The following is a 12500-nucleotide window of genomic DNA, read 5'->3' as shown; positions in this document are numbered from 1 at the left end:
ATCCAAAGAAGGAATGATTTTACTGCTGCATTACACCCTGGATCAGAAGCTATGCAATCTGACTTATGCTTTCATTTTTTTCTTGGTTACTGCCCCTTCTTTAGCTTCCCCGTTTCATACTAATATTTTTAATTCTCGGTTTTCAGCTGACGTCATAACCTTATGCAAATTAGGTTTCCGCCATTCTGGTGCCCCTGATTAATAGGGAAATGTATGACATTTTGAGCGCTCACGTTCGAAGTCTTCAAATAATTCATCTTTCCAATGGATATTGCCCAAGAAAGCGACCCAAAATCACTCGACGAGGTACCAGTACTTTCATCCTACGCAAAAAAAACCTGGAAAGCCACGTTCGAGAGCGCTATTTGAAGAAGATTTTCTGTCGTTTGCGTAGACCCAGCGGCCATACGGAGCGATCAGTTTGGCTCCTCTAGAAGTCTCGAGCTCAGACTTGCTTTCCTAGTTAGTTTTAGAGACAAGCTACTATACAAACAAGCAGTTTAAGGCCTTCAAAATTTTGAAAGCGTACAACCAGATGATTTCTGGTTTCGTTGCGTCCGTTTAAGCAAGGGAAGGAAATCGCGGGCAAGATTGTTGTTGTTTGTGGCCAAGGTGACTCGGAAGTTTGACACTCGGCGTCGACCTTATCTGTATCAGTTTCCAGTTGGATTTCTTTTAATACCTTCGCTAACTGCTATGGCCGCCAGATGAGAAGAAAAGGCCTCCTCATTCCCTTTGTTTCGATGATTTCCCTCTTCGTCAAAGTACTTGGTCGATTAGAGTCTCAGTCCTTCACCTTGAGAAGGTGAGAAGCTTTTTTCCTTCGAAATTCTTCCGATTTCCTTCAAACTCAGTCAATTTGGGCGCTCCATCCCTCGCGGCATTCGCCTGTCGAATTTCAGCGAAATCGAATAAAACGCCTCCGAGTTCGACATTTGCTAACCTGAGTATCACAAACGCCTGATACTCAGGTTTAATTCACCTCATTAAATATTCAAAACCGGAGCACCTCATTTGCATCGGGCATATTTAATGAGATGAATTTTCGAAGATGAATTTCGCCGCGACGTTGTGGTTTAATCGGTCGAAATTGAGCACACTTGTTCGAGGGGTTCAAGCGCTTCGGTGGTGTGAATTGGGAAGACATCGGTGGAAACCCGGCCGAGAAACGCTTTATCGAAAAAAAGCCAACTTTCGACAAATTCTGACTCGCTCGCCTTTTACCCTAAAACCCTGAACCAACGCGTGCTAAATCGCTGCGAAAGCTTTACAGGATAAAACACAACTGTTCACAGCAAAAGCCGTTACTGGCTATCACCGCAAAAGCTTTAATTGCTAAACCTGTAAAGACAATTTCAGCAAAATAAGTCCAACCCCACACTTAAAGTTAAAATCTAACATTAAACCGTGAGTCAATCGCTGCGAAAGCTTTTAAATTGTCCTTTGTTCGTTGTATCTGTCCCAGAGTAAGGCAGGCCTCCCAGAAACGAAGTCTTTCGATTTCGTGTCGTCTCGGCTTATCTGTGAAATCCACGCGTTTCGGCGATCTTTTAACTTTCACCGTTCTTATCAACAACGATAGGTATACGGAGTAGACTAATACCTTCCATGTTTCCAGGTTTTACTCCACAGCCAGGTATTATACAGAGAACCATCGCACTACAACTCACTCACATCTCTCTCTACGCGTCTCTGTTTACGATTCGAGGGGCTCCACAATGGCGGTTAACGACGGTTGTCAAGAACTAAGGTCACGTGGGTGAAAACCAAGAATTGCTTTGGGCATTCCCCAAACCATGTTTTGTCATACTGGTTCCCAGATCCACTCCTTCTCACATCTCGTACCCAGGCCATGTGTATTTGAATACTGTTATCGCAAGCAAGGTTGACATTTACAGGAGACTTCGCACATTTTTGGAGAGGAGGGAAATGTTTGCCAGCTTTTTCTTCCATGTAAGTAACTAAGTATCCTTTTTTTCTCTATTTTTAACTATAATTTTGCTTCAGAACTTCTATGATACACCACCTGATGAATGTGTTTTCGGTAAGTGTTATTTTCCATTTTTGGTTAATCGACTTCGCAGTTTTGGTCGTGTTAGTCTGTCCATGGTTTTGGTGCTGGTTTTCTCCAGGGTTTGCGACTTGTTTTTCTTCTCTTTTTCTTTCTTGAGGGGGTCGGGTATAGGGGGTCGGGTAAAGGTCCGGCGCTGGACTAGAAACCCCTTTGCTCGGTTGCGCTCTACCCCAGAAGATTCGCAGTCATTTACGAGCCTAATGGTGTCGCAGTCACTTTCTCTTTACCCTCGAGATATTTGGATTTGCCTTGTGGAACCTATGTTTCATATTCCGTGGATTCCTTTAGTCTTTTCCATATATTTTTTAAGAACGAAGATTTTAGTGTAAAGATTCTTCATATTTATTATTCCTATTGTAAGAACGAATAATTTCCATGATGAAATATTTGTTTATCCCTCCTACTCGATTACGTTTCTCGTACATGTACTATCTGGCTCTTTCTGCAATTAAAGTTATAAATTTGTTTGTTTCCTTTGTTAACTTTATTGTGGGGTTGAGAATTTGCTTTGTGAATCTCTCCGCCTCACTTTACAGACTAACCCTAACTGTTGTCTATGATTTTTCCTCAACTCACCATCCACACACACATAATTCCCCCCAAACTACCTGCTGACTAGTGAATGTTTTTGTTAGTGGAGAGGAACCCCTTCTTGTACGTAAGGAGGATTCTAATAACAACACCATTAGGGAAGCCACAAAGGTTGCTAGTGAAACTGCTGCTATTACGATGAAATAAAAACCACTCCTAGAGTTTTCACTAAGGTTTTGAAACTCATTGTTTCTTATTTACGAACAAATAGATATAGGATAGTCATATTTTTAATATGATATTCTGTTAATTAGCAGTTCTGTGGAAGAGCGTTTTTCTCAACTCTTTTCCCTAACGGATTTACTATAAAGGATTTTCCATAAACGTAACGTCAATAAATCCCAGCTTATTCCAACCACACGTATTCCTTATCTGGGATTCATTATTGATGCGTTTTGTATGACGCTAGAGCGACTTTCGTATGACCTTAAAAAACAAACGTAAAAACAGAACGTAAACCAAAATGGAAAACATTTAATTGGCTTATCGAACAAAAACAAACGCGCGCAAAGTTTCATTGGCTTAGCAAACGCGGATGCAAACAACGTCATCTCTCCGGTCCATGGAACTTTTTGGAAAGCGCTCGGCATTTCGCTTTGACGTCATTTGAAATGTAGTAATGTGATTGGGAAATTGAACTGGCAGATAGATGTAATATTCGATGTTAGACTCAAGATGGATATTTCCACAGCCGTTTCCTATATTGATAACATGGGAGGGATAAGATCTCCTTCCCTTTACGAGCTTGCAGTTGGTGATATCATTGTTTCCACTCAACACATTCCTGGCAAATCAAAATGTAAGGCAGACCTTTTGTCTAGGCATTTTGATTTCAAGCTTAGATCTAGAGTAGTCTCTTGATCAAGCTTAAGACGTTTACAATCGTCCCTTTGACATCACGTTTTTGCCGGATTAATATTATGAATTATTTACCTGTAGGTTGAATGCTAAGTCAGATCAGTTTGTTTCGTGGCATCCAGAACCAGGAGCATTAGCTGCTGATGCTTTTAGTATCAACTGGTCTAATTAGAAATTCTATGCATTTTCTCCTTTTTTGCCTGCTAACTCAGGTGATTCTTATAGCCCCAACATGATCAACGCAACCATTGGTTCAGGTCCTGGCCGGGGACATTGTGTTGTGTTCTTGGGCAAGACACTTTACTCCCACGGTGCCTCTCTTCACCCAGGTGTATAAATGGGTACCGGCGTAATGCTGGGGGTAACCCTGTGATGGACTAGCATCCCATCCAGGGGGGAGTTAAAAATACTCCTAGTCGCTTAATGCTACGGAAACCGGGTATAAGCACCGGCGTGTTGGGTCATTGGCTCGGAAAGCGCTTACCTATTGTACCATATGCTCTGACAACTTTCCATATAGCTCATCTAATTCTGCTTCCCCACACTGGTCATTTCTTCACTCTCTCTCATAGCAACCAAGTTCATCCGATGTTGGACAGTCTTCACCTGGCACTGGCAGGGTGGATATTATCCGGCAATCCCTCCATGCAACCCTAGGGATTTGCTGATGAAACAACAGAATCGTCATTGCATCTTGGTCGATATAGGGACAAGCACTGTAAAGCAGTACAATGCAGTTTGGAAGAGATAGTGTAGCTGATGTAAGTAAAAGCAAATTGATATGCTTCAGTCATCTATAAATGAGATTGTAAGTTGTCTTGTTGATTGCTTTGCTGATGGGAAAAGTTATAGTACGATTAATACTTATCGATCAGCTTTGTCCTCAGTAATGGTGCTGTTGGCTCACATCGTCTTGTTATCAGACCACTGAGGGGAGTGTACAATCATTGCACCCCGAGTCCACATTATTCTCCTACCCGGGATGTTACTAAGGTAAACAGCTAGTTAAATACTCTGTTCCCGTTGGATCAGCGTAGTCTTAAGCAAGAGAAAATAAAGGGAGAAGTGAGAGCATCCCCATGCAAACCCTTTTCCATAGGTAATATGCCTCAAGCTATTTTTAGATCGACTCCCACCCTGTACATATCCCAAGGGGATTAGGCAACAGCCATTTCGTATGGCGGGAATGTCTTCCGCGTGGATAACCCATGCTCAGAGAACACATCCCTGCCATGCGATTGGCTGTTGCCTAATCCCCTTGGGATCTGTACAGCGTGGGAGTTGACCTAAAAATAACTTGAGACATATTTCCTGTGGAAAAGGGTTTGCATGGGGGATGTGCTCTCTTCCGTTTATATTTTCTCTTTTCATAGTCGTTAACAGTTAAAACTATAACACAGTGATGATGCTTTGTGCATTGTCATCAGCCCTAAAAGAACAGTCATTATGTGCACTAGATATCACGTTTTTTAGCAAGTCTGATGATTCCTTAAGTTTTATTGTGTCTGAGCGTTTAAAAGCATCTACTTAGCGTGCCGGGAAATGCAATCGGAAAGTAGAGTATAGACCGGAAAAGTAGAGTAGTAGCTAGAGATTCTAGCTGATTCTCTCTTTACCGGAGGATATTTCTTTTTGCCCCGTGGCTACATAAGCAGAGTATTTGTCACGTACAGAAAATCTTGCGAAGTCTGCGAGTTCTGAGGAAACTCGATCGTTTGTTTCATTCATTAAACCTCACAAAGCTGTGTCCACTAGTACAGTAGCTGCGGGTATTAATACTACCGTATTCAAACCTTAGAGTTCGATGTACCTCTGTTACACATAAATATTTTAAAGGTGTTCCAGTCGCATGTCCCCACCAGGCTTCCATAGCTGACAGCACGTCTTGCTGACTATTTTGTACTCTCCGGAAGAGGATTTGCGACCAACCAGAGTTAAATACCATGGAAACTTATGAACTGAAACTGAAACTGAAACTTTATTTCTACTCGAGGGCCTGGAGCTTATTAGGCTCCTAGCTTAAGTAGCTAATGATTCGAGTATAATACTAACAAAAGAAAAAAAAATTAAACTATTCACATCATGATACAATATTATTTACGAATAATACCGCTAAAACGTAAAATATAAACGACATGCGTCAAAGGTGATCTTTCTGATACGTGTTACAAATTTTTTAAGGGTCGGAGAAGTTCTTAGTTCATCATTTAAAGAGTTCCAGATTTTTGGTCCGTAGTACCTAAAGGTGTTTAATCCATACTTGGTGGTGATGCCTCTGGGTTGTACAAGAATCAATTCACCCCGTAAATAAGGTGATTTACTTCTAAGCATATGGGTTTGGATACCTTTTAACCGATGGTTATCGCTAACCAGGCTTGGGGCAACCGGTGCCGCTACCATAAAACATAAATCATTGAGAAAAAGACCAGATCAGTTTATTTTCCAGTGAAGGTCGTTTAAAGCATTAGCGGCGGTATTTCGTAAAGTAGATGCGAATTTTAATTCCTTTCTGACAGAAGGTTAAGTCAAGCACTATGAACTCAATGAATTCTCGTGTTATAATTTTAATAAGGAGAAAAAGTAAAGTCACACTTGAACTTGATGTTCAGTTCAGTTAAAGTTGTTTAAAGTCCGCGCTGTGGAGTATTCGTAAAGCATTGTTTCTTTCATATTTCTTTTTTTTCCATTTGATAGTTTGAATGGGCAGCGCTTTCACAAAGGAGGTGCCACTTTTTGAAGTTATACTACTTGGATAGAAATCACATTTGTTAGAAGTTTACTTGACTACAAGGCTTCCGAAGATTTTTTGTTATGGCCAAACTTTTCCGGTCATGAATTTTCGTATTAATTTTCAATAAGGAGACAAAGCAAAGTTAGACTTGAGTTTCAGTACAACTAAAAGCAATTTTCAAAGGAATTCCATTACCTTAATCAAAAGCCTGACGCTTATTTTCAGGGAGTGGGGAGGATGGAGAAGCGGGCGAATCCGCGAGGGGGGTACAAATCCGCTGTGACAGACGCAGGCACAAGGCAGGGGTTTTTGCGTGATATTGTACCACGTGATGTAAAGTACCCAATAAAATCAAGAGAAGAATAATGGACGGGTCATATACTCAAGAATGAAAATGCATAAATAGGTTCCAGAGTGCAAAAGAGGTAAATGATTGTAATAGGAAGACTGCTATGACAACACAGCAAAAGATCAAGTCGGTTAACTCAATGTTGTACCCAAATCTATCGGGGTTAAGATTCTTTGTTTATTGTATTTGCATTATGAAGCATTCACATTTAAATGGTATGGAAATACCTGTAACAAAACGTTTTATTCCCAAATGGTTGGAATTGGGTTCGTCAACATTGAGTTAGCCGATTTGGACTATTAGTTACTTTCATATTACCCGCAATGCATTTTGTTTTCTCCTCAAACTTGCATATACTATTGTTTTCAAATGCACTTGGGAATAGTTGACAATAGTTTATGCAAAATTTGTGAGGAAAACAAAATGCATTGCGGGTTATATGAGACTAACTAATAAACCAATTTCGTATTCTCACTGTTAAACTGGATCTAGTATGAAATGAAGGCTAATGCGAGGAAAATAATTTGCATGTGAAAAGATTTCCCCGCGTTAGTCTCCATTTCATGCTTGATCCAATCCAACCATTAGAATACGAAACTGGCCTATTGGGTGATTTTGTCGAGTACATAATTAAAAAAAGGCATGGATGCGAGTGCATTTCGCGATTTGAAAATTTCCAAAACATCACTCGTACCCATAAATCACGGAATACACTCTCGTTCATTCGATTTTCTATCCATCAACTCAATCATTGAGAAGACAATGGACTTATCTCGGGAGTTCCCTCGCTTTCTCAAACGAAGAAATTCGTAACTGCCTTTAAAAAAGGCAAAGGGGCAGTCCCCATGTGTTCACTTCAAATAGTTGAACTAGTAGTAATCTGGGATTATTGACGTGCGTTTGAAAGTCGCTTTGGAAGCAAAGGAGAAGGACGTAGGGAAAGAAACAACCTTAAAGGAACTAACAATCATGAGGTGCGCGATCGTCATTTACGCATATGACGTATCACTGCACGTATGACGTAATTCAAGATGGCACTGAAAAGGCATAAGAACAATAAAAGGTTGTGACTGGAATGGATACTCCAAAATAAGGTGAAACACTTAGTTTTGTGTATGTAAAGTGCCAAACGATCTTACCAAAAGCTAACCATTTCGTGCCCCTGTGACCAAAAATCAATTCTTAATTTTCTTTGGATTTCAAAACTATGTTAACTAAACACTAAGCGACCAAAGTGCAGCATGGGACTTTTGGGCATTCAGACTTTAAACTCACCTTTTGCATATGCAATAAGCTGCATTCACGCGCTGAAATTTTAAGCTTGTGAGCCTTTGACGTCACTTTCCCTAGATCCAATCCTCGGAGGTCCAATCCATCATTTTTGAACGTAAGTAATGGTAGCCTCCTTCGCAGCCGTTTTTACTCGTGGATATATCCACGAGTTTTGGTGGGGATCTTTATGCAAATTTGTCACTCCTGCGTAACCGGAAGTTCGATCTAATTAGCCAATCAGGATGGATAATCACAACACAGCTCTGACTTCCTGTTCGCTACAAGGTTGTGCGCCGCCATTGCTGTTTGTGGCTTTCTTCGTAAGTGTTTAATTTGAGCACCTTCCGCTGCATTTACAAGCAAGAAACTGAAGAATTAAAGAAACGGCGTTCTTCGGAGGTGAAGCAAAAGATTCTGAACAAGTACACATTGGTGCAAATGGAATCGACAGACACATGGTGAGAAGCGGTCAGTGTAAAACGCAGACTGCAGACTGCAGACCGGGGGTAAAATGCAGACTGAGGTTATAATTTAATTGTTGAAAAAGCCCAAACCCATAAGAAATGCTAATAGTTAAGCTATGCCTGATTAGGCCTAAGGTTAGCATTTCTAAGGGGTTTGGGCTTTTTCAACAGTTACGTTATAACCTCAGTCTGCATTTTAACCCTGGTCTGCAGTCTGCGTTTTACACTGACCGTGGTGAGAAGACTCCAGAAGACAGTCTCTACCGATCCCCTAAGCTCACGAGGGATTAATAAACTCCATTTGGAAGGTGACTTCCACTTGGAGAGTGAAATCGAAGCTATCAAAGTATACCAATGTTTATCAAGCTGTCACGAAGTTTTGCAAGCCGAGTCATCAAAGCCATATGAATCCAACTTGAACATCAGTGACATGAAAAACAGTGAGGCAACCAAGCAACCTATGCTTCCAGACACTAGTACTTGTGTGGCGGATCATAATGACGAACTGTCGAAAGACTCGGTCATCGATTATGTAAGGAAAACTGATAAGGAATCCGTACCAATCTCCTACGATAGAGCAAGGGCTGAAGCCGTTCGCAAATGCAAACACGCTCCCTGGAACAGAGAACCTTCCACTGAGAATTCCTTATAAGAAAACGTCGAGCTTGTTTCATAAAGACAAGGTAATTAGAAAGTGTATGGTGCATTATTTAAAGAAGAACGTACCGAGTTCGTCTCAGTTGAGAAAGTGTTAATCTCTCGCTTTTGGAAAATAATATTTATATTGCAGTAAGAATGTCTAGACCTAGACCGCAACTCAGACGTAACAAATCTTCGAGAGTAGGAGATTCTAATAGTCATTTTTACCTTATTACCCGCAGGACTCCTAAACACAAAAAAGACTTGTCAGTTCTATTGTGTAGTCAGGATCAATCTGTTACTAAGCATTCAACAAAACTGAATCAACAAAATGAGAGTTATTGTCTAACAAGAGAAAAGCTATTGATATCTGGAGACATTAAATCGAACCCAGGCCCTGTTGCTCATGGAACGTGTACACATGCAGTACTGAGAAATCCTTCTATAACACTGTTGCAGGCTCGATTTGCTCAGAAAGGATTGAAGACACTAGAATGTACCTCAGATGGTTCATGCGTCTTTTCTTCTGTTGCCCACCAGTTATACAATGATCCTTCCTATCACATGAACGTGCATGCTGCTGGAGTCGAATATGTCAGAAACAACCGTCAACAATTTATTGGACCCATTACAGAGCAATTTTGGGTGTGTTGTCATATTAACATACATGGTGTGATGCACTTATTGTGCAAGCAGTTTCCTATGTATTAAATGTTGCAATACATATAAATGAATTCATTGAGGGATGGGCACCACTAACTGTTATCAGTCCTATAAGCGGACAACAGGGAACTACTGTTATTAACATTGGACATCTAGATGAAAGAAACTATGTGTTTCAGCAGTTCAGTTAGATTATTATAATGACAGTATTTCAGGTTATGAAATCAGCAGTGTTACCAATGTCAACAATTTTTCAGAGGTAATAATCGATTAATAAACCATGGCCAAAAATGATGTGAGTGTCAGTAATAAGTAGTAGCCACAAGGGTAAAGTTTCCTATCCAGAACATGTCAGAGAACTAAACAGAAAAGCACAGAACCATTTAAGGAAAGCTATGCAGAGCTCAAGGCTAAACCAAGCTGAAATTTGTCAAGGTCAAGACTCTACTGTAGACATTCCATGTCAAAAGTAATTTAGTCTTTTTGTCATAAGATAACACATGGCCCTGAATATATATGCACTTGCTGTGATCACTTATGGTTCAGACCATCTGTCTCTAAGGGCGCTTTCCTTTTGTCAGAACTGGCCGGCCAGACCCATCAGTTTGCAAAGAAAATGCAACAATTTGAAGGGACACTCGCATGATAACCCCTCGCATTCTTCCGAGGGTTGTATATCATCCTCAAAGAGTGGTAATTTGAAGGCGGTGTAAAGTTAGTCCTTCCAAATGCCTGGTTTGGCCGGTCAGTTCTGCCAAACGGAAAGCGCCCTAAGTGTAACAGTATCAAATATAGTGATAAATATTCGCAAGGTTTGTTGGAGGAATGTATAACTGGCACAAAAAGTGTTAATAAATACTGAATGGATCTGCTCTACTTGCCTAACCTGATGACATCAACAATATGACCTGGCAACAAAAATCAGACCTTATTCAAAATTACCGTCATCTGTACTAAGAACTTTGAACACATGGTACAGCTCTTTATAGAGGATGGTTAAGGAGTAATCTTATGCCTATTGGAGAAGTGGTAGACTTATTTTACAGGGTTGAATTTCAGCAAAGGGGATCACACTGGAAACGCTGAAAATGTACAGGCGTATGTAAATCTAAATTCACAGCTTGTAAATTACAATCTACATGTTTTGTAAAATATATTTAACATGTTTTTGTTTCGTAAATAAAATTTACATGATATTTACATCTTTTGTTGGTTCTGTAAATTCATTGGAAATTGGAACTACAGGATCCTTTGGAAGAGTTACATTTGAACAAAACATGTAAATAACATGGAAATATTTTAAAGAAATTTACAGTGTAGACCGTATTCATAAATGGCGGCCAATTTATAATTCTTTTGTCGAAGTGCAAATTAGCCTACCAAGCCTCGATACCATACAGTGAATTGAAAAGAATTCTTGCTCTAAAATGAGGCTTGGTTGGCTAATTTGCACGTGGACAAAAGAATTATAAATGTGACCGCCATTTATGAATAAGGTCTATTCTGTTTGTAAATTTCATGTAAATTGCTCAGGGGACGAATCATGCCATAACGAGCAGCACGCGCTCTTAGCAACCAAAAAACAGCTGGGGCCTGGGTCCAGCTGAGAAGCCGGAGTCAACTCTGGTTTCTCAGCTGGATGCCCAGTTCCTTGCAACATTTCATTCCCATTGTATTCCTTTAATATATCATCGCAAATCGTTTGAGGTGTGAGATTTCACGGAATCATGTCATCATCTGAGGGCGTTAAGTTAATAGTTAAAGGAACGGTATAAAATAGTAAGATGTACCTTGCCGCCAGCCCTTAAAATAGCGATGCGAAAAAGCACTCTCCGTGTTCCAGTAACACAATTACAAAGGATTCTGACGATATATTTTATAAATGTCGGGAAAATCCAAGAGAATCAACGGTTCCACCGTTTCCTGACAATTCAGAATATTTTTTAAGTGAAGAAAGACTCTCAGGCAAGGCGTCCTTTCCACGGATTTTTCTCGATTAAAGGAAAATACGTTCAATTTGATGTGGATTCTAAAACTTTAGAATAGGTCGAGAATTAACCCCCTACAACGTGATGAAAGCGTATTATTAGCTGTAGTAGTATTTTAATTCAGTAAAACCCTCCCTGCTTGCAAGCGGGATTCCTGAATAAAATTTTCAACTTTGAATATTGTCGCTTTGGCTATATATTGGAGATTAGCAAACAATTTTCATTTTGCTTGGAACGACTATGGCAAAATGTAATTGCAACTAAAAGGTTTCCTTTTAGTGTACCCAACATGAGGTGCAATGACATGTTAAGTATGATATCGGTTAATATTGCTACTAAATTCCCTTTAGAATTATTTTTGAGCAACTGAAATACATTTCTAAACTTTCAGAGACCTCTTGCATTGCTTTTTTCGTCAGTCTTAATATATTTGCCTCTATGGATCGCTTGAATGGCAATTTTAACAACTTAATTTAGAAAACACACCAGAAATCTTCGTATTTTCTGTTGGACGCGGACCCACGCGAAAACAGTATGTAACTAATTAGTCGGAAGAGAAAACCGTTTGGAAATTTATTGCTATCTTTTTTGCTCCATTTTTAAAATATTTCAACACACGAATTCAAACCAAGATGTATATCCATTAGCCGGCCAAGCTCCAAGAACGAATTTCCACTCATGATCAAACACTGTCACAGCAACCGAGACTCACGTTGACCTTGAAATCATTTCAACGGTGCTACCAGGGAAATATCTTAGGAAAGTTTCCTAAGATATTTCCCTGGTAGCACCGTTGACTCAAAGGAGAATCTCGCTTCGTGGCATAGAAACGCACTATGTAGTCAAAACATTCGTCGGTTTTACTGGCCTG

At 40.0% G+C, this 12500-nt stretch overlaps 1 long non-coding RNA gene across 1 annotated transcript; it reads left to right on the top strand.

Annotated features, from left to right (window-relative positions):
• The first annotated feature begins 8647 nt into the window (after positions 1 to 8647).
• LOC137999254 (uncharacterized) lies at positions 8648 to 9935 on the top strand. The gene is made up of 2 exons (XR_011122934.1): positions 8648 to 9022; positions 9221 to 9935. It is a non-coding gene; the product is annotated as an uncharacterized lncRNA (long non-coding RNA).
• The last annotated feature ends 2565 nt before the right edge of the window (positions 9936 to 12500 follow it).

Source organism: Montipora foliosa, chromosome 4, assembly GCF_036669935.1.
Source record: "Montipora foliosa isolate CH-2021 chromosome 4, ASM3666993v2, whole genome shotgun sequence".
NCBI lineage: Eukaryota > Metazoa > Cnidaria > Anthozoa > Scleractinia > Acroporidae > Montipora > Montipora foliosa.
Note: the sequence above shows the minus strand (reverse complement) of the source record. Positions and strands in the feature narration are given on the sequence as shown.